This window comes from Anabrus simplex, chromosome 4, assembly GCF_040414725.1.
Source record: "Anabrus simplex isolate iqAnaSimp1 chromosome 4, ASM4041472v1, whole genome shotgun sequence".
NCBI classification, from domain to species: domain Eukaryota; kingdom Metazoa; phylum Arthropoda; class Insecta; order Orthoptera; family Tettigoniidae; genus Anabrus; species Anabrus simplex.
The window spans coordinates 432,685,122-432,706,804 of NC_090268.1; the positions used below are offsets into that span (position 1 = coordinate 432,685,122).

General features: G+C 40.1%; 1 non-coding gene across 1 annotated transcript; it reads right to left on the minus strand.

Moving 5' to 3' along the window:
* Positions 1-21,212: 21,212 nt before the first annotated feature.
* On the minus strand, positions 21,213-21,294 carry TRNAS-UGA (transfer RNA serine (anticodon UGA)). Its single transcript has one exon. It is a non-coding gene; the product is annotated as a tRNA-Ser (tRNA).
* Positions 21,295-21,683: the final 389 nt, after the last annotated feature.

The following is a 21,683-nucleotide window of genomic DNA, read 5'->3' on the forward strand; positions in this document are numbered from 1 at the left end:
TCGAATGGACTATCTTCCGCCCTTCAAAAGCCTGATACCTCTCCGGGTTTGAACCCGCTATCTCGGGATCAGAAGGCCGACACCCTAGCACTGATCCACAGAGGGAACGTATCTAAGGTGTAGATATGCCTACTTCATAACATCATCAGCAAAAAGCCTTACCTGTGTTTTCATTCTTTACTCATATCATTTCTACAGTACTGTATATGGTACTTACAGTGGTCCGCTCGAGGCACTGTCACTCTATCACCTGACAGGACCGGGCGAGTTGGTCGTGCGGTTAGGAGCGCGCAGCTGTGAGCTCGCATCCGGGAGATAGCGGGTTCGAACCTCACTGTTGGTAGGCCTGTAGATGGTGTTCCGTGGTTTCCCATTTCCACACCAGGCAAATGCTGGGGCAGTACCTTAATTAAGGCCTAGGCCGCTTCCTTCCCATTCATAGGCCTTTCCTGTCCCATCGTCGCCATAAGACCTATCTGTGTCGGTGCGACGCAAAAAAAAAAAAAAAAAAAAAAAACCTGACAGGACTTTTACTCTTGAAGAAACTTACAACCTGACTTTTCAATCCGTCTACCAACACACCGTTGTCCGCTGTCCATCTCACTACCTTGTCGATGTCATTATAAAGTCGCCCACAGTCCTGAGAAAGTCTTTAGTACTCTATGCTGCCGGCCGTGTTAACGCTCTGATGCTACAGAGCATTTGGGAGACGAATGGATTCGGACCCACCATCGGCTCTCCTGAGAATGGTTTTTCTCTGCTGTCCCATTTTCACTTCCGGGCCAATATCGAGTAATTTCCTATCCGTAGGCGAGAGCCCATTTCTTTTATCTCCTTACCAAGTTTCATTCAACCTCGTTCATTTCATCGTAATTGGCTCCTCATCTGATGTTGGAGTCAGGAAGAGCATCCGGCCGGAAATACATGCCATAAATTTCATCTCACCTCATCCCCAACCCCGTACGAGAGACGTAACTAAGGCGTAGATATGCATACTGCATAACAACATCAGAAAACTGCCTTACCTGTGGTTCTAAAATTCTGTACTCATATTATTTATACCAGACGTAGTTGCTCTAGGGAGCCGGTGTTACTTGCTCTGCTCGGGACGGCTGTTTGTCACGTGACAAGTGAGCAGCGGACAGGCGGGTTGCATACCGTGGCCGTACAGTACTAGCCGCTCGGAAATGTTACCATAGAAACAGCTATAATAATAATAATAATAATAATAATAATAATAATAATAATAATAATAATAATAATAATAATCCGCCTCTGTGGTGTAGTGGTTAGTGTGATTAGTTCCCTCTCCCGGAGGCCTGGGTTCGATTCCCGGCTCTGCCACGAAATTTGAAAAGAGGTACGAGGACTGGAACGGGGTCCACTCAGCTTCGCGAGGTCAACTGAGTAGAGAGGGTCGATTTCCACCTCAGCCTTCCTCGAAGTGGTTTTCCGTGGTTTCCCACATCTCCTCCAGGTATATGCCGGGATGGTACCTAAATTAAGGTCACGGCCGCTTCCTTCCCTCTTCCTTGTCTATCGCTTCCAATCTTCCCATCCCCCGCCAAGGCCCCTGTTCAGCATAGCAGTTGAGGCCGCCTGGGCGAGGTACAGATCATCCTTTCCAGTTGTATCTCCCGACCCAATGTGTCACGCTCCAGGACGCTGCCCTTGAGGCGCTAGAAGTGGAACCCTCGCTGAGTCCTAGGGAAAAACCAACCCTGGAGCATAAACAGATGTAAATATTTGTACATATATGTACCTGTAGTTTCATAATCAAGAGGGTGACTCCTTGCTTAGGCCGAGTCAGCCCATTATGTTACCGGCACAAGCCGAGCCTTCCTAAATTGATACAAATAATAATAATAATAATAATAATAATAATAATAATAATAATAATAATAATAATAATAATAATAATAATAATAATAATAATAATAATAATTTTGAGCATGAATCATGTGAGACGAACAAGACACTGATTACAGAGTATAACAGGACAAGAAAATTATTCATTGACAAAGGAAATATATAGCAGTGAGTAATAATTCCTGAAAAAAAACATTTTCACGATTGACTGATGCTTTGGGACCCGTACATTTACCGAAAGAAAGTACAATTTATGTGATTTGCACACATTCTTTGCACTCTCATTAACATACATTTCAATATTGGTACGGCATTTATGACTATGAAAACAAATTATACACGCGAACTGAAACATATCACTGGTGTACTCCCGTTTCACGGGGCCCTTGGGCTCGTTAGATAGTATTGTATCAATGTTTGGTACTATCGTTTGTGTACTGGCAAGTCACAAAACATAATTCAAGTTTTCAACGATGAGCCTAGTTATGTGTCTAGATTTACAAATCTTCGTTAACGAAAACATCTGCTCACATAAATAAGTTGAACTGATTATACTTACAATATGAGCATTAAATGTGTAGAGTCTAGGAATGCAACATCTACCGACTTGATTTGAACGGCATGTGGAGTGAGAATAAAGGCGGAAACGCACTACTGTCACCTCACTGAGGTTCACGCGTATCGTGTCGCAATCTAACCTGTCCAGAAAGATGCGCTATACTTTTGCGCCACTAGCCTTCAGTACGTACTACGTCATGCACTTCCCCTACTTGCTCACTAAGCTGCTCTCGTTCCTCGAGAGCTAGGGGCAAACTGGCTACGTAGGTGTTTCTCTCTCCATTGGCGATGCCTGATTTATACAGTACATTGTACAGTGCATTGTGTATGAGAAAATATGAAGGTCCAATAGCGCTTCCTTGCGGAACCCCACTCTTAATCACTACACGGTCAGATAATACTTCACCTACTCTAATCGTCTGCGTTCTGTTTTCTAGACATGTAGCCACCCGTTCAACCAATACTTTAATAAAACATTAACCAAAAACTTTTCATAAACTTTGTTTTTGCTACTGGTTTAACGTTGCTCTAACACTTCGAAGGTTTTCGACAACAGAAGGATGGAAAAGTGCTAGGACTGGAGAGATTGCGGCCGTGGCCTTAAAGTAAGGTATGAAAATGGGAAACTACAGGAAATTACCTTCAGGATTGCAAACGGTCGGATTCGAATGTACCATCTCCCGAATACAAGCTCACAGCTGGGCGACCGTAACCGCGCGGCCAACTCGTTCGGTTTCCCTAAACATAATTCTGGTCACATCTCAGGGCAAAATAACGAGTTGGTTGAAAGAACGTTGGAGATGAAAGTATCAAAATACCTGAGTAAGGATGTTCTAAATCTCCATCACTCTTATCTCTGGTATACGTTGCCTGGAACTTAATGACAAACAAATCACTTCTGATACGTCAGCAAGATGAAATGAAAGCTACGTTTAATTTAATTTACTGCGCAGTGGACATCAGCTCGTACTTATTCAGGGCTACCCAAGAGTCTATTGGGGTTTCTTCTTAAAAATATTCAAGTTGTCCTTAATATTTTTTACGCTTACATCCTCTATCAAACATTCTTAGCAGAATCATTTTTCATGTATAGATATAATTAAAAGTGTAGCTTGGGTTTGAAAATGATTTTATTCATTACATCGTAAGGAATTTATCCACGACACTTACCCGTCCTGATTTAGTTATCATTAGTGAAAGGATTTTAAAGTGCAGCACTTTTCCAAAAATATAGCTACAGGTTCTTAACAGCCACAAAAATACTTTTTATGCATACAATATATAATAATCTACGGAGCTCAATGCACCAGCGACTTACTGTGTGCAATCCAATATAACAAGTTCATTAATTATTAGAACCCAGTAAATGGGATAAGGAAAGATCATGTAACTGGTTTAAATCTTAATAACGCGATTTCATCATCACCTTTTTTCTTGCACATTTTTGTATGTTTTTTCAGGATGTTTTTGTCCCCTTTTCTGACCACAATTTCCACCTTAAAGTCTTTTCCTTAATTATCATAAAAATGTCGAACGCTACAAATATCTGGAACTCACATTACATGAAATGAAGCGAAATGAACAAAATTTGTTGCACATTTTGCAACTTTCTCATGTATTTTGTTTAAGATTACATGTTTCCACATTTTCCCATCTATTTCATGCTTCAGCACTCCCTTCGCCCCCCATTTTTATCTGCGTGTTAACTGCTTGAACAGATTTACTTGGGTGAAAATTTTGAAAAAATCAAATTCTTCATACATGCCCTAGACTTAACGGACGCAGAAGCCATCAAGCAGGCCCAACAATTACTCAACAACAAAGATCTAGAGTTGGAACTTTTTGCAGTGCATAGCTACAAGTATTTTCCTGACGTGGAAGAAGGTGGTGAGTGTTAGGGTGTTAGGGACAACCTTGATGGATTTGATAAAGAGAAATTGGAATTAAATGTGAAGAACAATCCAGATGTGGAAACCTTTGTTATTTTGAGTGAATTCTATTCGCGGGTGCGGAAAAGATATGCTTCATTGGTTTCTGTAGCTGTCGAATGGAGTTTCTCTCACTAAATAAGAATCTATTGAACTCAAAGCGCCATAGACTTTCTGTCAAAAACGTTGAAATATTGTTGCAATCCAATATTACAAGTTCATCAATTATTCTAACCCAGTAAATAGGATAAGGAAAGTTCATGTAACTGGTTTAAATCTTAACAACATGATTTCATTAACACCTTTTCTTGTACACTTTTGTATGTATTTTCAGAATATTGTGTCGCCTTTTCTGACCACAGTTTCTACCTTAAAGTTCTTTCCCTAGTTATAAAAATTTCAAACGCTTCAAATATCTGGAACTGACATTACAAACTTCAGTTAGATGATTCAGAATGCATATCAAATTTAGAGCAACAACTACCACGAAAGCATGCTTCACATTAAGGCAAAAAGATAACGCCATGATGTTATTCAATGAGAAAATTGTTCCCAGTCCGCCTCTGTGGTGTAGTGGTTAGCGTAATTAGCTGCCACCCTCGGAGGCCCGGGTTCGATTCCCGGTTCTGCCACGAAATTTGAAAAGTGGTACGTGGGCTGGAACGGGGTCCACTCAGCCTCGGGAGGTCAACTGAGTAGAGGTGGGTTCGATTCCCACCTCAGCCATCCTCGAAGTGGTTTTCCGTGGTTTCCTACTTCTCCTCCAGGCGAATGCCGGGATGGTACCTAAATTACGGCCACGGCCGCTTCCTTCCCTCTTCCTTGCCTATCCCTTCCAATCTTCCCATCCCTCCACAAAGCCCCTGTTCAGCATAGCAAGTGAGGCAGCCTGGGCGAGGTACTGGTCATACTCCCCAGTTGTATCCCCGACCAAGAGTCTGAAGCTCCAGGACACTGCCCTTGAGGCGGTAGAGGTGGGATCCTTCGCTGTCCGAGGGAAAAACCGAACCTGGAGGGAAAACAGATGATGATGAAATTGTTCCCACCGCTACATATGAAATATGTATCATATGAGGAAAACTCAGCGTCAAGGACCTAAGGGCATTGGAAGCAGTCAAATCATTATGTAAGCCCTGGGCACGAGCGCAACCTATATCAGTAGGGTCCGCATTAGTGTTGGCTACTGAATGCATGATTCGAAGCAGTGTATCGATTCATTCAAGTGCCCGAGTGAATCGATTCACAGGAACGGCGAGCTCACGGCACATAATTCAGCTTACTCCCAGCGGACAGTGCTGAGTGGCGCACTCACTGGACGTTGACGGGCAGCCGAGCTTCCGCTGCAGCGAGACAGTGAATCATGGCACATCGAAAGAATCGTGAACGAGCACGGCTCAGTGAGACACAAGATACACACGGAGCCATGGTACACTGAAAGAATCGTATGCTATAATGGACTCTCGAGCTCAGCTCATTTGAAAATAATACCCATTTGCATTCACTGTCCTCTTCTTACAGGGAGGATTAAATAATAGATGGATTTATTTGCAGTGTTAAAAAGCTAGTCAAAACATAATTCTGAAGCAGCTAGTAAGTAGGTAGGCTATTAGGTTATACCATTTATTAGTTTAATGAATCTTAGTATTATAACAGTTGACATTTGACAATTAAATTCGACTCTAGCCTGCCCTATGACTATGAGTCATTCTCATGACCACTCAAAAGTACCTGTTTTATATTGGGAAGAACGGCTCAGTATTCTCTCAGTTCATATGTCACATCGCTGCACAAGACTTCAATCATATGTGGACAGACGCAATAACTTAACCAACAATATGTTGAATCAGAAAACCAGCGGGCTACTGTACATCTCGGGTAGCCTCTAAAAAATATGACGATTTAAAAAAAAATCCTCAGCTGATAGAAAAATACATATTTTCAAAAATGTCTGAGCGAGTTGTCGTGCGGTTAGTATCGCGTAGCTATGCGCTTGCATTCGAGGGATGGTGGGTTCGAATCCCACCGTCGGCAGCCGTTAGGATGGTTTTCCGTAGTTTCCCCATTTTCACACCAGAAAATGCTGGGACTGTATCTTAAATTCAGGCCAGGGCTGCTACGTTCCTAATTTTAACCTTTCCCACCCTGCCGGAAACCTTCGATGTATTAGAGTGACTAGCATTTTTTCTAAGAAAGGAGTTCATAGTATGAAGACCAGATGGCAGCTGCGAGCACTGAATGCTGTTGCTGCTGTCTTACCAGCACATACTACACAGATGCAGTAGGAGCGGTGACTAATGTGCCGTGAATCGAATCACTGTATCGATTCAGTAACGTGAACGGAATCAAATGAATCGATTCAGTAAAATGAATCGAAAGTCCCATCACTAGTCCGCTTGCCAAAATAAAAATTCGTGCCCCCTCAAATATAATGTAAAACATATAAATAACTAACATTCATTTCATTGCAGGCGGAAGTAATGCAATTAATTGCCAAGTTATGCAAACAAAGGAGTTATAAATAATTGTAAATCTCAATGTCGTCACCCATGAAGTCATACAACTGGTGGATCCTGGAATTACACCACATTAATTGGTTTCATTTTTCAGTAACTACACCCTGTAGCCGATACGCAATTCTCGGTTATAATAATTTATTCGATTATATCAACAAAAAATATACGAACAAAATTAAAATAGTCCGCCTCTGTGGTGTAGTGGTTAGTGTGATTAGCTGTCACCCCCGGAGGTCCGGGTTCGATTCCCGGCTCTGCCACGAAATTTGAAAAGTGGTACGAAGGCTGGAACGGGGTACACTCAGCCTCGGGAGGTCAACTGAGTAGAGGTGGGTTCGATTCCCACTTCAGCCATCCTGGAAGTGGTTTTCCGTGGATTCCCACTTCTACTCCAGGCAAATGCCGGGATGGTACTTAACTTAAGGCCACGGCCGCTTCCTTCCCTCTTCCTTGTCTATCCCAATCTTCCCATCTCCCCGCAAGGCCCCTGTTCAGCATAGCAGGTGTGGCCGTCTGGGCGAGGTACTAGTAATCCTCCACAATTGTATCCCCCGACCCAGAGTCTGAAGCTCCAGGACACTGACCTTGAGGCGGTAGAGGTGGGATCCCTCGCTGAGTCCGAGGGAAAGGTCAACCCTGGAGTGTAAGCAGATTAAGAAAGAAAGAAAGAAAGAAAGAAAGAAAGAAAGAAAGATAGAAAGAAAGAAAGAAAATTAAATTAAAAACTGTTCAAATAAAGTTTGAAAAATATCAAACTGCACCAACTGATAAGCCTAGTCTATGATTAACTTCTTGCAGAGTGATCTCGTTTCAATCAATCACTATTCAACTGCATATTAGGGCAGCCGCCCAGGTGGCAGATACACTATCTGTTGTTTTCCTGCATTTCTTAAATTATTGCTAAGAAATTGGTAGTTTATCGAACATCCCCATTCGTAACTTATACCAATCCCTAACTCCCCTTCATGTAAACGAATTTTTGCCTCAATTTGTCCTCTTGAAATCCAATTTTATCTTCATGTTGTGTACCCTGATGAGATAGGCCCTAGTTTCATGATTTGATTTTGATATGAGAAATACAGATATATTGGAATATTAAATAAATACAGTGTCAGTTTTGTGTGGACGGGAGAATTTCAACATGATCGCGACAGTCCGGCGCCACGGTAAGCTTGTCATTAAGGGGAAGAAGGTTTCCTGGTCAAAAGATAAGAGGATTAAAATCTAGAGCTCACAACAACAGAATAATTACTACAAGGAAGTGAAAGAGTATATATTTCGGACCAAGGCCGAGCAGGTGTATCGCCAATACCGAGAATATGACGTACCGGGTATTTTCACGCCCGAGGCATTTGGTGTGGCCACGTTTAACAGGGAGAGATTTAAAACTAACCAAAGCGGTGTTGACCAATGAGAAAATTTATCGTAGGCCGCAGATGAACCAACATAAGAAAAACTCAGAGTGAACTCCAGTTAGCTTCTCCGATAACAATAATTAAATTATTCCAACCACATGAGTGAATAGAGGGGATTTTTGTGATATCATTCCCATGTTGATTAATGGTAATCGTAATAAATTAAAGTATTGAATTCGTGGAAATGACCCACGCTATCTCGCCATTGGTCGAGATGAGCACGCCATCAGGGACGCCGAGTTAGCGCGCGAAAGGTGGAGGACAGAAATTAAGTGATATTTCCATGATCACCGAACGATATGAGTTCAGAATACGACACATGCATGTGTATCACCAGTGTATTAAGTAGGATAAAGCAAGAGAACCAACTCCACCTGCATCTGCCGATTTAGGATAACCAACCCCCCTCTCCAAAAGTTGACCGCGGATGACCCCGGCGGGAAATCAGATCGTCCATAAAAGTCCAGTAGCGGACCTCACATCACAGCAGTTCCTACCAGTACTCAGTCGTTTGAAGTCACCAGTTGTGACCGAGCGAACCTCACATCACTCAGTTCTTACCAGTCACCAGTCGTTATCGGTCACCAGTCGTGTCAGTCGTAATGAAGTAGTTGAGACTCTGACATGTTGACTCTGTAAGTCAGTACCTCGGGACGTATTCGAAGTCAATTAGAGCTGAAAGTACGTGAATTATTAGGAGAATGAATACGAACAGTGAAATTATCCATAGTACCGAGTGTGTATAATCAGTACAATTGTATGTTGAAATTAATGAATGTCATGTGTTTAAATAATAACTAACTAACGGAACGCCGATAGTACCTTTGGAAGGCAGTGTGCGGAGCCTGAAGTAAACACCTCAAGATAGACGGTGAATAACTATCCGAGCAGGGAATTATAGGAGCTAGGCGATGATCAAGACGGCTTGAAAATAAACCAGGAAGTGCCGGTTGAAGACGCGATACGCGCCGGTTCAAATGAACGACATTTCGCCGTAATGTGTCACGACGTGTGTTTCGGGCGTATATGAAGAGTATATTGTGCGAGTGTCATGGGTCTAGGAGCACCTATAAGTGTTTTTTTTGTTATTAATATTTTTGTGTAAAATAGTGTAATAAGGTATTAATCATGGGTAGTCACCCAGAAGTGTTTTATTGTGTAAAATTTGTATTGTGCGACATGATGAACGAGTAAATCACTATGGGGCCGTAAAGCCTATATCTCCTCCGCTACGAGACCATGGAATTCTACACAGGAATGAGTACACAATTTTGATATTTAGGGGATGTTATCGCGACTAAACGGGGTTCAGTGTAAATTAATTATGGTTACTTAACATGGTCCGCTTCCCGAGTCCATGATTTTATTTTTTTGTTAGACGGACGAACTAATTTATATTAACGTAATAATGGGTTAGATTAATTAATTTGAGCATTTGTTTGTTGTATATAATGTAAATATGGGATATATATTTCTTTCAATTAATGCATGCTGTTTATAATACTTTGAATTAAGTTCATTTCAAGTGTTAAATTCTTTTTTTGTGCTAACCCATTTATTTGATCTTCAATCACTGAGGTGATCATTTGTAATTTAATTAGGAATAATTTCTATTAGACAGCCAGATTATGAAAAAGCCAGAGTATGGAAGATTTGTGTTGCGTACGGAAGGTCATTAAAATACTAATAATAATCATGTTTGTGAGTCGACAAAGGAAAGTAAAATAATAATAATAATAATAATAATAATAATAATAATATTTGGGCGTGTGCAAGTTAAAGTATAATAATAATAATGACGGTGCTTCGCGAGTTAGCCAGTGCAGATATAATAATCAATGTGGAGATGACATGTAGCGTTAAAGACTTTCATTCGCGTAGTCAGTTTGATTTTACGTAAAATTTTGATTTTACGTTTTTGGACTTTATTTTAACCATTAAAATTTTGTTTAAGAGCGATATAGGCACGTGAATTAGAATGGTCACGATATGTTAAAAGCCCAGAATGATTTGAGCCCATATTTAGAGTTGGAAGTCATGAGGGACGAATATCCGGCGTGAAATAAATTGAGCCGTATTGTTTGTAATGATGAAATAGATGAATCTCAAGGCCTAAGATGATATAAATGCATATGCCGGTGTTTAGTGGTAGAATCCACGCACCGAGGATTATTTTATGAATTAAATGTTTGAAAAGTTCCGATGAAAGGAAATGGACTTCAAATTTGAAGGAATAGTTTAGCAATCGCCGGCGTTGGAGGTATTTGCCCAGCCGCGATGTGCCATAGGTTGTGAGATGTGTCTTGGGAGGACAGGTGTCCCCATATAAAATTAACGGCAGTACGAAGTTGAAGGTACGGTCCCGAATACCGTGTAGTCCCGACCGATATAAAGCAGATCTTAGTGGTTCATAACGGGATTTAACATATGTGACTAAATTCTAAAGAGTGGAAATTAAAATATCATCTTTCCATTTTTAATAATAATAATAACAATAATCATACTCCAAGTGAATCTTGTCTTAAATCGAGTGCTTAGTGCCAAGATAAATCGGAATTGTAAAAGGGGTTATGCGTTAAACATATTAAGAGTGAACTTCCGTGTAACAGGCGAAATATAGTTTTTTTTAATAATAATAATAATAAATATTAAGAAAAGTACTTTTTTTGAAGAATAATTTTTTATTTATTTTGCACATAATAACGATGTTGGGAGATGAAATGAAAGATTTGAGATTTTTAACTAATAATAATAATAAATAAAATATTTGAAGAAGGAGAAGAAGAATAACCAATGAAGGTACTTTTTTTAAACTTTTTTTTTTTTTTGATGAAATTAATAAGAGCGAGAAGTTGAAGTATTATAGCGAGGTTGATTACGGGTTACGATAATCACGATTTCCACTATTAATAATAATAATAATAATAATAATAATAATAATATTTATGAGGAAGCTGATCATTATATTGTGCGGATAAATTAGGAGGAAGAACGACCCTTCGTTTGAAACGTCGGCAAGGGCTGGCATATAATCATCCCGGATGACAAATGATAATAATCAGATACCGGATTATAATTGAAATTAATGATATAATAAAATTAATTGATGATAGTCAAAGTATATGCTAATGATCAGATAAAGAATGGTAATGATATTATCTAATAATAATAGGAGGATATGCTAGGGACAATCATCCTGTGTCGAACTGCTCTGAACCAGATGTTGGGTTTTCACGGGGAGATAGCGGTAGATCCGTAAATAACCCACGGACGGCACATGTTTGCAGGGTCAGAGCAGAGTAATGAACCTTTCCGTACGTCTTGTCGTATTGACAAGTGTAAATATTAAAGTAGCTTTTGAGTTAATGAACTCTACCTGGTGTGTTTGTGAATCTGGAAATAATAGGCTAGAGTTTGTCCGTATTATAAATTCCCGTTTTTTCGAGGCGATAACATTTTCTACGGTGGGTGTCCGGCTCACCAGAATGTACATACCGGAAGTGTCTCATGTCCAAACGGAACGAGGAGACGACAGTAAAAAGTTACTGTCGTGCCTTCGTCACCGAAAGAATATCTCCAGCGGTGAAGCGTCAAATCATACGGATGTGAATTCGATCCCCAGTAACCAATTGGGACGAATTCACCAGATGTTTTACACTACCAGAGTAGTGAGGTAAAATCCAAGTATTATGTCATTTATTTTTCAGGATTAAAGTGTCACAATGTAAATTTGTCATCATGTGTAGTATGCAAAATAAGTGAATAAATTGCTCCTCATTGCAATTTCAATAGGAAACAGCTTCCATATCTTTTCATTGTAGTTAGTCCAGTATGCCCATGGAATTTAAGTTGTCACTTCCCAGTCCTATTGTGGAGTCAGAATTTTGTATCCATGAATGAGTCGTCCCCCGTAACCTTAAATTTTCATGCCCCGTTCATCCCTGTGTTCATTTGATGCGCCGATATATATTTTTTTGATATAAAAATTTTTTTTTATCGTTTTCGAACTGATCACCCCTGAGATAAATGCTAGTCTGGGACTCAGGAGGTGGGCGGGTGCATAATGGCGCCCAACGTAAAAGGGCCTATTGCATCATGTTTGAGCAACGTGTGACTTTATATTTTTTTACGCAAAAAAAAAAAATCTGAACTTTTTGTTGTATTAGCGACGATATCATTAGCGAGCAGCTCAGTGCCCGATTTCATTATAAATAGGCCCAGTTGTTTAACTTCAATGTAAACCCAATCGGGATATTTAATTAAAATTTTAACCGCATCACGGTTAAGTTAAATAGTGGTTTTTGATATGTCAAGTAGTAATTCCTGTTAAAGTAAGGTTAGTTTCGAACGGGGCTAGACTTGATAATTATACAAGAGTAGTTTATTGCTATAAAGACTCATTAAATTAATAATTCCCTATTCTATGAAATTAAAAGTTATTGTGATTTAGTGAGACTCCACATAAATGTAACTATCCATGGGCAGGAATTTTATATAGGCAAAATTTATTAGGAATACTGTATTTGGTAAAAATGTGACTGAGAACCAGATTCAAGTATTAATAAAAAGATAATGGAACTGTGTAAGTCAAATTTAAATTATTTCAAGACAGGTGACTTCAAGGTTTTCGTCATGGTGTTATCGATTGTTGTTGTTGTTGTCATAGTCTGGAGTGACTAATGATATGAATTTCACTCATAATGAGCACGTGATGGCAATTAATATGAAAATTTGAATTACGTTATATAAATTATTCGCTATGTGAAAGCGAAAAATATTGTTTGGTTTTGAATTTGAAAATTTAAAAATTCTAGAAAATATTAACGAGGATATAACCGTATGATAGGGCCTAGACCCAAAATTGTCGTAATCGTGTGCGATAGGATGAGAGGCTGATCGGCCCTCTTTTCTCATTTGATATAATGTCAGACGAAGGTGGGGAGCGTCCCCAAGGTGAACAGTTAGAAGGACAGGGAGAGGTGAAAGCTCTCACTTTGGAAGATTTAATGCGAGTTTTGGCTATAACTACGGAACAAATTCAGGCCGCTAATGTTTCTACTAAACAGGAACTGACATCTATAGTTCAGGCCGCTAATGTTTCTACTAAACAGGAACTGACATCTATAGTTCAGGCCGCTAGTGTTTCTACTAAACAGGAACTGACATCTATAGTTCAGGCCGCGAGTGGTTCACTAGAGCGTAAAATTGAGGCTAATAGACAGGAACTGACGGAACAAATAAATGCCGCTAATAGTTCATTAGAAATTAAAGTGGACAAGGTGCAGGCAGCTAGCGTTTCTTTGGAGAATAAAGTCGATATGATACAGGCCGCGTGTGAAATTAATAAAATGAAACTCACTGAACAAATAGCTGAGGTTCATGCCGCCAGTATATCACTAGGACAGGAATTACGGGACCAAATGACCCAAGTCCAAGAGGCGTGTCATTTCGCTAAGGACGAATTGAAAGGGCATATCGACTCGTGTATTATTAGTGTCAATGAAAAGGTTGACCGATTCAGGGATGAGGCGTTACTAGAACGTAACGAAATTAAGGAGAAATTAAAGGCCAGTATTCAGGAGATTTCAGCTCAGAGGTTGGTCGACCGCGAAGATTTAAAGGCGCACATCGAAGAGGTGAGGGGTGAATGTCGCAAGGAAAACGATATCATCCGAAGCCACGTGGAAAGTAAAGGTGCACATACTGCAAATACTTTGGACAGGCACGAAAAGGGAATCGATGAGTTACGAGGTGAAACTGTTCGTACCCTAGTACTAGTAGCCGGTCTCAGAAATGAAATTCAGGATATAAAGACGAATTCGGAAGATCGTAGCCGTAGACTCACACAGTGTGAGGAGGCAAATATAGCATTGTTCAGAAAGACTGATGGGTTAGCGGAACAAAGCCAGACGATCGCTGACACAGAGGTCAGAATAGTGGAACAATTTAAGGTCCACACGGGGCAGAATTCAGTGGCCAAGCAAATGTCAGACAGTAATACCGAAAGGCTGGAAGAAATTAGAAAGGATCTGGAACAGGTCAAGGCCAGGTTAGAACAGCCAGGGTCACTTCAGGACTTCCATCTCCAGTACCGAGAGTTCGAGACCCCAGACAATCAGGGCTTTCATAAAAAGGAAGGCATGTCACAAGCCGATACGACCGGACTTAAGTTTGAAGTAGGAGACGGATCGTCATCATCATCAAATGCCCTACCGACATCTGTGGTCCACGTCATCAAAATGTCAGACGACAAACCACCTAGATACGACGCTCGAGGACATATAACCCCTAAAGGCTTCATCCGCGAGATCACTAACTATATTAGTGAAAATAAAATTCCGGCGGAGCGGCAATTACGAACTGTAGAGAAGTTTTTGGACGGAGCACCTGCAATGTGGTTCAGGGCCTTCTTATACACATTCGAGGATTTCATAGGATTCCGACAGGCGTTTTTGCAAAAATTCTGGAGTATCCAAGAACAGCAAGATCTTAGGTTGGAGTTGTATTCTAGACGTTATTCAACATCGTCCCCAACTAAATATTCAGAGTATTTCGTATCCCAATTTCATAAGATGCGGGAATTAGACAATCCGGTCAGTGAAACAGAACTCATTAGCGCTATCGGGAAGCAGTTACCATTTGAGGTCCAGCGGATGATGATTGCGTCGAATATTCAGACTGCAGTGCAAGCGGAAGCTTTGTTACGTCAATTAGATCAGACCACGTATCACTCTAACCAGAGGCAACCCAGGCCTAGAGAGCAACAGATAAATAACGTCGAGAGGCAGACGGAAACTAGAACCATCAGTACTAGAAGCCAAGGAACGAGTACCGATCCAGAACCCAAGAGGATGTATGATCCAGGATGGAGACCCCGACAATGGAATCACCGAGGAGGATTCGCGGAAAGCAACCGGCAAATGAATCACGATAAATTCCGAGGAGAAAGGGGATACCGTGGATATCGGAATGGAAGGAGCGAGACTCAGCCATATCACGGAAGAAATCACAGTAACCGAAGACCTTACACGGAGGAATCCCGTAGAGATATGGAGGATCGGCACCAAGAAACTCAGCAGTACCTCGCTGAGCTGAAGAAGAGGAAATGGAAGGAGGCAATCCAAAATCATGACCGAAAGGATGACAAGCCATGTAGTGTTTGGGACCGAGAGGATGGGAAACCATACATAGAGGCGACGATACAAACTATGGAGGAGCTACATCAGGAGACCAAGCAATATTTAGAAGACAAATGGAAGAAGGAGGCAAATGGTGGTCGCAACGGGGAAAGGAACGCGCCGTTGTCACATTCTCAATATAGTAGCCAGCTAAATCCAAACGCCCCTAGATTCGAGGACGAACGACAACTCGGAGCTAGGAGGAAAACGACAGAGTTTCAATAAAACAGAGGATGACCAACAAGAAGATGAGGACGAAGGAGAGGATGATGAAGAAGAAGATGGAAGAGAAGAAGAAGTCCAACTGATCCATAGGCAAATAGAAGCAAGACCATGCCCAGAATGCGGAGAGATCGACAGTGATGTCCAAGATTTCGTTAACAGGATCCACCTGATTCAACGAGAGAATGAAGAATTGAGACTCAATAACCAGAATCTGCGGGACGAGATCAGTCACCATCAAAAAGGAACGAAAGCAGTAATCAAATCATGATGAAAGTATGATGCGGATATATAAAAAAATCTCATGATTATCACAAGATTTTTTTTTACCGAGCAACAGGAAAATGTACCCTGATGAGATAGGCCCTAGTTTCATGATTTGATTTTGATATGAGAAATACAGATATATTGGAATATTAAATAAATACAGTGTCAGTTTTGTGTGGACGGGAGAATTTCAACATGATCGCGACAGTCCGGCGCCACGGTAAGCTTGTCATTAAGGGGAAGAAGGTTTCCTGGTCAAAAGATAAGAGGATTAAAATCTAGAGCTCACAACAACAGAATAATTACTACAAGGAAGTGAAAGAGTATATATTTCGGACCAAGGCCGAGCAGGTGTATCGCCAATACCGAGAATATGACGTACCGGGTATTTTCACGCCCGAGGCATTTGGTGTGGCCACGTTTAACAGGGAGAGATTTAAAACTAACCAAAGCGGTGTTGACCAATGAGAAAATTTATCGTAGGCCGCAGATGAACCAACATAAGAAAAACTCAGAGTGAACTCCAGTTAGCTTCTCCGATAACAATAATTAAATTATTCCAACCACATGAGTGAATAGAGGGGATTTTTGTGATATCATTCCCATGTTGATTAATGGTAATCGTAATAAATTAAAGTATTGAATTCGTGGAAATGACCCACGCTATCTCGCCATTGGTCGAGATGAGCACGCCATCAGGGACGCCGAGTTAGCGCGCGAAAGGTGGAGGACAGAAATTAAGTGATATTTCCATGATCACCGAACGATATGAGTTCAGAATACGACACATGCATGTGTATCACCAGTGTATTAAGTAGGATAAAGCAAGAGATCCAACTCCACCTGCATCTGCCGATTTAGGATAACCAACCCCCTCTCCAAAAGTTGACCGCGGATGACCCCGGCGGGAAATCAGATCGTCCATAAAAGTCCAGTAGCGGACCTCACATCACAGCAGTTCCTACCAGTACTCAGTCGTTTGAAGTCACCAGTTGTGACCGAGCGAACCTCACATCACTCAGTTCTTACCAGTCACCAGTCGTTATCGGTCACCAGTCGTGTCAGTCGTAATGAAGTAGTTGAGACTCTGACATGTTGACTCTGTAAGTCAGTACCTCGGGACGTATTCGAAGTCAATTAGAGCTGAAAGTACGTGAATTATTAGGAGAATGAATACGAACAGTGAAATTATCCATAGTACCGAGTGTGTATAATCAGTACAATTGTATGTTGAAATTAATGAATGTCATGTGTTTAAATAATAACTAACTAACGGAACGCCGATAGTACCTTTGGAAGGCAGTGTGCGGAGCCTGAAGTAAACACCTCAAGATAGACGGTGAATAACTATCCGAGCAGGGAATTATAGGAGCTAGGCGATGATCAAGACGGCTTGAAAATAAACCAGGAAGTGCCGGTTGAAGACGCGATACGCGCCGGTTCAAATGAACGACATTTCGCCGTAATGTGTCACGACGTGTGTTTCGGGCGTATATGAAGAGTATATTGTGCGAGTGTCATGGGTCTAGGAGCACCTATAAGTGTTTTTTTTGTTATTAATATTTTTGTGTAAAATAGTGTAATAAGGTATTAATCATGGGTAGTCACCCAGAAGTGTTTTATTGTGTAAAATTTGTATTGTGCGACATGATGAACGAGTAAATCACTATGGGGCCGTAAAGCCTATATCTCCTCCGCTACGAGACCATGGAATTCTACACAGGAATGAGTACACAATTTTGATATTTAGGGGATGTTATCGCGACTAAACGGGGTTCAGTGTAAATTAATTATGGTTACTTAACATGGTCCGCTTCCCGAGTCCATGATTTTATTTTTTTGTTAGACGGACGAACTAATTTATATTAACGTAATAATGGGTTAGATTAATTAATTTGAGCATTTGTTTGTTGTATATAATGTAAATATGGGATATATATTTCTTTCAATTAATGCATGCTGTTTATAATACTTTGAATTAAGTTCATTTCAAGTGTTAAATTCTTTTTTTGTGCTAACCCATTTATTTGATCTTCAATCACTGAGGTGATCATTTGTAATTTAATTAGGAATAATTTCTATTAGACAGCCAGATTATGAAAAAGCCAGAGTATGGAAGATTTGTGTTGCGTACGGAAGGTCATTAAAATACTAATAATAATCATGTTTGTGAGTCGACAAAAGAAAGTAAAATAATAATAATAATAATAATAATAATATTTGGGCGTGTGCAAGTTAAAGTATAATAATAATAATGACGGTGCTTCGCGAGTTAGCCAGTGCAGATATAATAATCAATGTGGAGATGACATGTAGCGTTAAAGACTTTCATTCGCGTAGTCAGTTTGAGTTTACGTAAATTTTTGATGTTACGTTTTTGGACTTTATTTTAACCATTAAAATTTTGTTTAAGAGCGATATAGGCACGTGAATTAGAATGGTCACGATATGTTAAAAGCCCAGAATGATTTGAGCCCATATTTAGAGTTGGAAGTCATGAGGGACGAATATCCGGCGTGAAATAAATTGAGCCGTATTGTTTGTAATGATGAAATAGATGAATCTCAAGGCCTAAGATGATATAAATGCATATGCCGGTGTTTAGTGGTAGAATCCACGCACCGAGGATTATTTTATGAATTAAATGTTTGAAAAGTTCCGATGAAAGGAAATGGACTTCAAATTTGAAGGAATAGTTTAGCAATCGCCGGCATTGGAGGTATTTGCCCAGCCGCGATGTGCCATAGGTTGTGAGATGTGTCTTGGGAGGACAGGTGTCCCCATATAAAATTAACGGCAGTACGAAGTTGAAGGTACGGTCCCGAATACCGTGTAGTCCCGACCGATATAAAGCAGATCTTAGTGGTTCATAACGGGATTTAACATATGTGACTAAATTCTAAAGAGTGGAAATTAAAATATCATCTTTCCATTTTTAATAATAATAATAACAATAATCATACTCCAAGTGAATCTTGTCTTAAATCGAGTGCTTAGTGCCAAGATAAATCGGAATTGTAAAAGGGGTTATGCGTTAAACATATTAAGAGTGAACTTCCGTGTAACAGGCGAAATATAGTTTTTTTTAATAATAATAATAATAAATATTAAGAAAAGTACTTTTTTTGAAGAATATTTTTTTATTTATTTTGCACATAATAACGATGTTGGGAGATGAAATGAAAGATTTGAGATTTTTAACTAATAATAATAATAAATAAAATATTTGAAGAAGGAGAAGAAGAATAACCAATGAAGGTACTTTTTTTAAACTTTTTTTTTTTTTGATGAAATTAATAAGAGCGAGAAGTTGAAGTATTATAGCGAGGTTGATTACGGGTTACGATAATCACGATTTCCACTATTAATAATAATAATAATAATAATAATAATAATATTTATGAGGAAGCTGATCATTATATTGTGCGGATAAATTAGGAGGAAGAACGACCCTTCGTTTAAAACGTCGGCAAGGGCTGGCATATAATCATCCCGGATGACAAATGATAATAATCAGATACCGGATTATAATTGAAATTAATGATATAATAAAATTAATTGATGATAGTCAAAGTATATGCTAATGATCAGATAAATAATGGTAATGATATTATCTAATAATAATAGGAGGATATGCTAGGGACAATCATCCTGTGTCGAACTGCTCTGAACCAGATGTTGGGTTTTCACGGGGAGATAGCGGTAGATCCGTAAATAACCCACGGACGGCACATGTTTGCAGGGTCAGAGCAGAGTAATGAACCTTTCCGTACGTCTTGTCGTATTGACAAGTGTAAATATTAAAGTAGCTTTTGAGTTAATGAACTCTACCTGGTGTGTTTGTGAATCTGGAAATAATAGGCTAGAGTTTGTCCGTATTATAAATTCCCGTTTTTTCGAGGCGATAACATTTTCTACGGTGGGTGTCCGGCTCACCAGAATGTACATACCGGAAGTGTCTCATGTCCAAACGGAACGAGGAGACGACAGTAAAAAGTTACTGTCGTGCCTTCGTCACCGAAAGAATATCTCCAGCGGTGAAGCGTCAAATCATACGGATGTGAATTCGATCCCCAGTAACCAATTGGGACGAATTCACCAGATGTTTTACACTACCAGAGTAGTGAGGTAAAATCCAAGTATTATGTCATTTATTTTTCAGGATTAAAGTGTCACAATGTAAATTTGTCATCATGTGTAGTATGCAAAATAAGTGAATAAATTGCTCCTCATTGCAATTTCAATAGGAAACAGCTTCCATATCTTTTCATTGTAGTTAGTCCAGTATGCCCATGGAATTTAAGTTGTCACTTCCCAGTCCTATTGTGGAGTCAGAATTTTGTATCCATGAATGAGTCGTCCCCCGTAACCTTAAATTTTCATGCCCCGTTCATCCCTGTGTTCATTTGATGCGCCGATATATATATTTTTTTTGATATAAAAAATTTTTTTTATTCGTTTTCGAACTGATCACCCCTGAGATAAATGCTAGTCTGGGACTCAGGAGGTGGGCGGGTGCAGTTGTGATCTTTCCTACTTTTAAAGACACCACTCAAACGTATTCGTCTGCTAATATCATTCCACGCCATCTCTCCACTGACAGCTCGGAACATAAATCTTAGTCGAGCAGCTCGTCTCCTTTCTCCCAAGTCTTCCCAGCCCAAACATTGCAACATATTTGTAACGCTAGTCTTTGGTCGGAAATCACCCAGGACAAGTCGAGCTGCTTTTCTTTGGATTTTTTCCAGTTCCTGAATCAAGTAATCCTGGTGAGGGTCCCATACACTGGAACCATACTCTAGCTGGGGTCTTACGAGAGACTTATACTGTATACCCTCATAACCATGTGCAGAGACCTGTGCTCTTTATTTACAATCACATTTATGTGATTATCCCAATGAAAATCTTTCCTTATATTAACACCTAGGTACTTGCGGTGATCCCCAACAGGAATTTTCACCCCATGAACGCAGTATTTAGAGGACTTTTCCTATTTGTGAAACTCGCAACCGGACTCTTAACCCCCTTTGTCATACCATTGCATTCTGTCTATCTCAATAATCCATTAGTCTATTATTAACTTCGTGCAGAGAGATCTCGTTTGAGAATGTGTTTACTGGTTGTTACTATACCAACTTTTTATTGTTGTCGAATTAATGTGAGACAAAAGTTAACCACTCCGACACCGCAGCTCTGAACGTAGCTGGCAATAAGAAAAGTCCAATGTGTCGTATTGCTATATCAAATATGTAGAAAAATCAGCGCTGCGGACAGGACCCGAACCTGTGCGGGTAGAACCCATTGGATTTCAAGTCCTACTCCTTAACCACTCGGACACCGCAGTGACCGTGCCGGACAATAAGAAAGGCCTAGTGTGTCATATTGCATCATGTAATATGTAGGAAAAATAACGCTGTGGACAGGATTCGAACCAGTGCGGGCAGGATCCACTGAATTTCAAGTCAACTCCTTAACCACTCCGACACCGAAGCTCTGGCCGTACCTGGCAATAAGAAAGGCAGATTGTGTCCTTTTGCAACACCTAATGGGTAAAGAAGTGACGCTACGGACAGGATTCGAACCCATTGGATTTCAAGTCCAACTACTTAAATGTTCAGCAAAATTTGTGCATAATACGATCTCTGGTGCACTACACGTTAACAAAGTATCAGTTTCTAACTAAAATATGGTATTTTGATAGCAATTTTCACTGCTATAATTATTTTTTTAAAT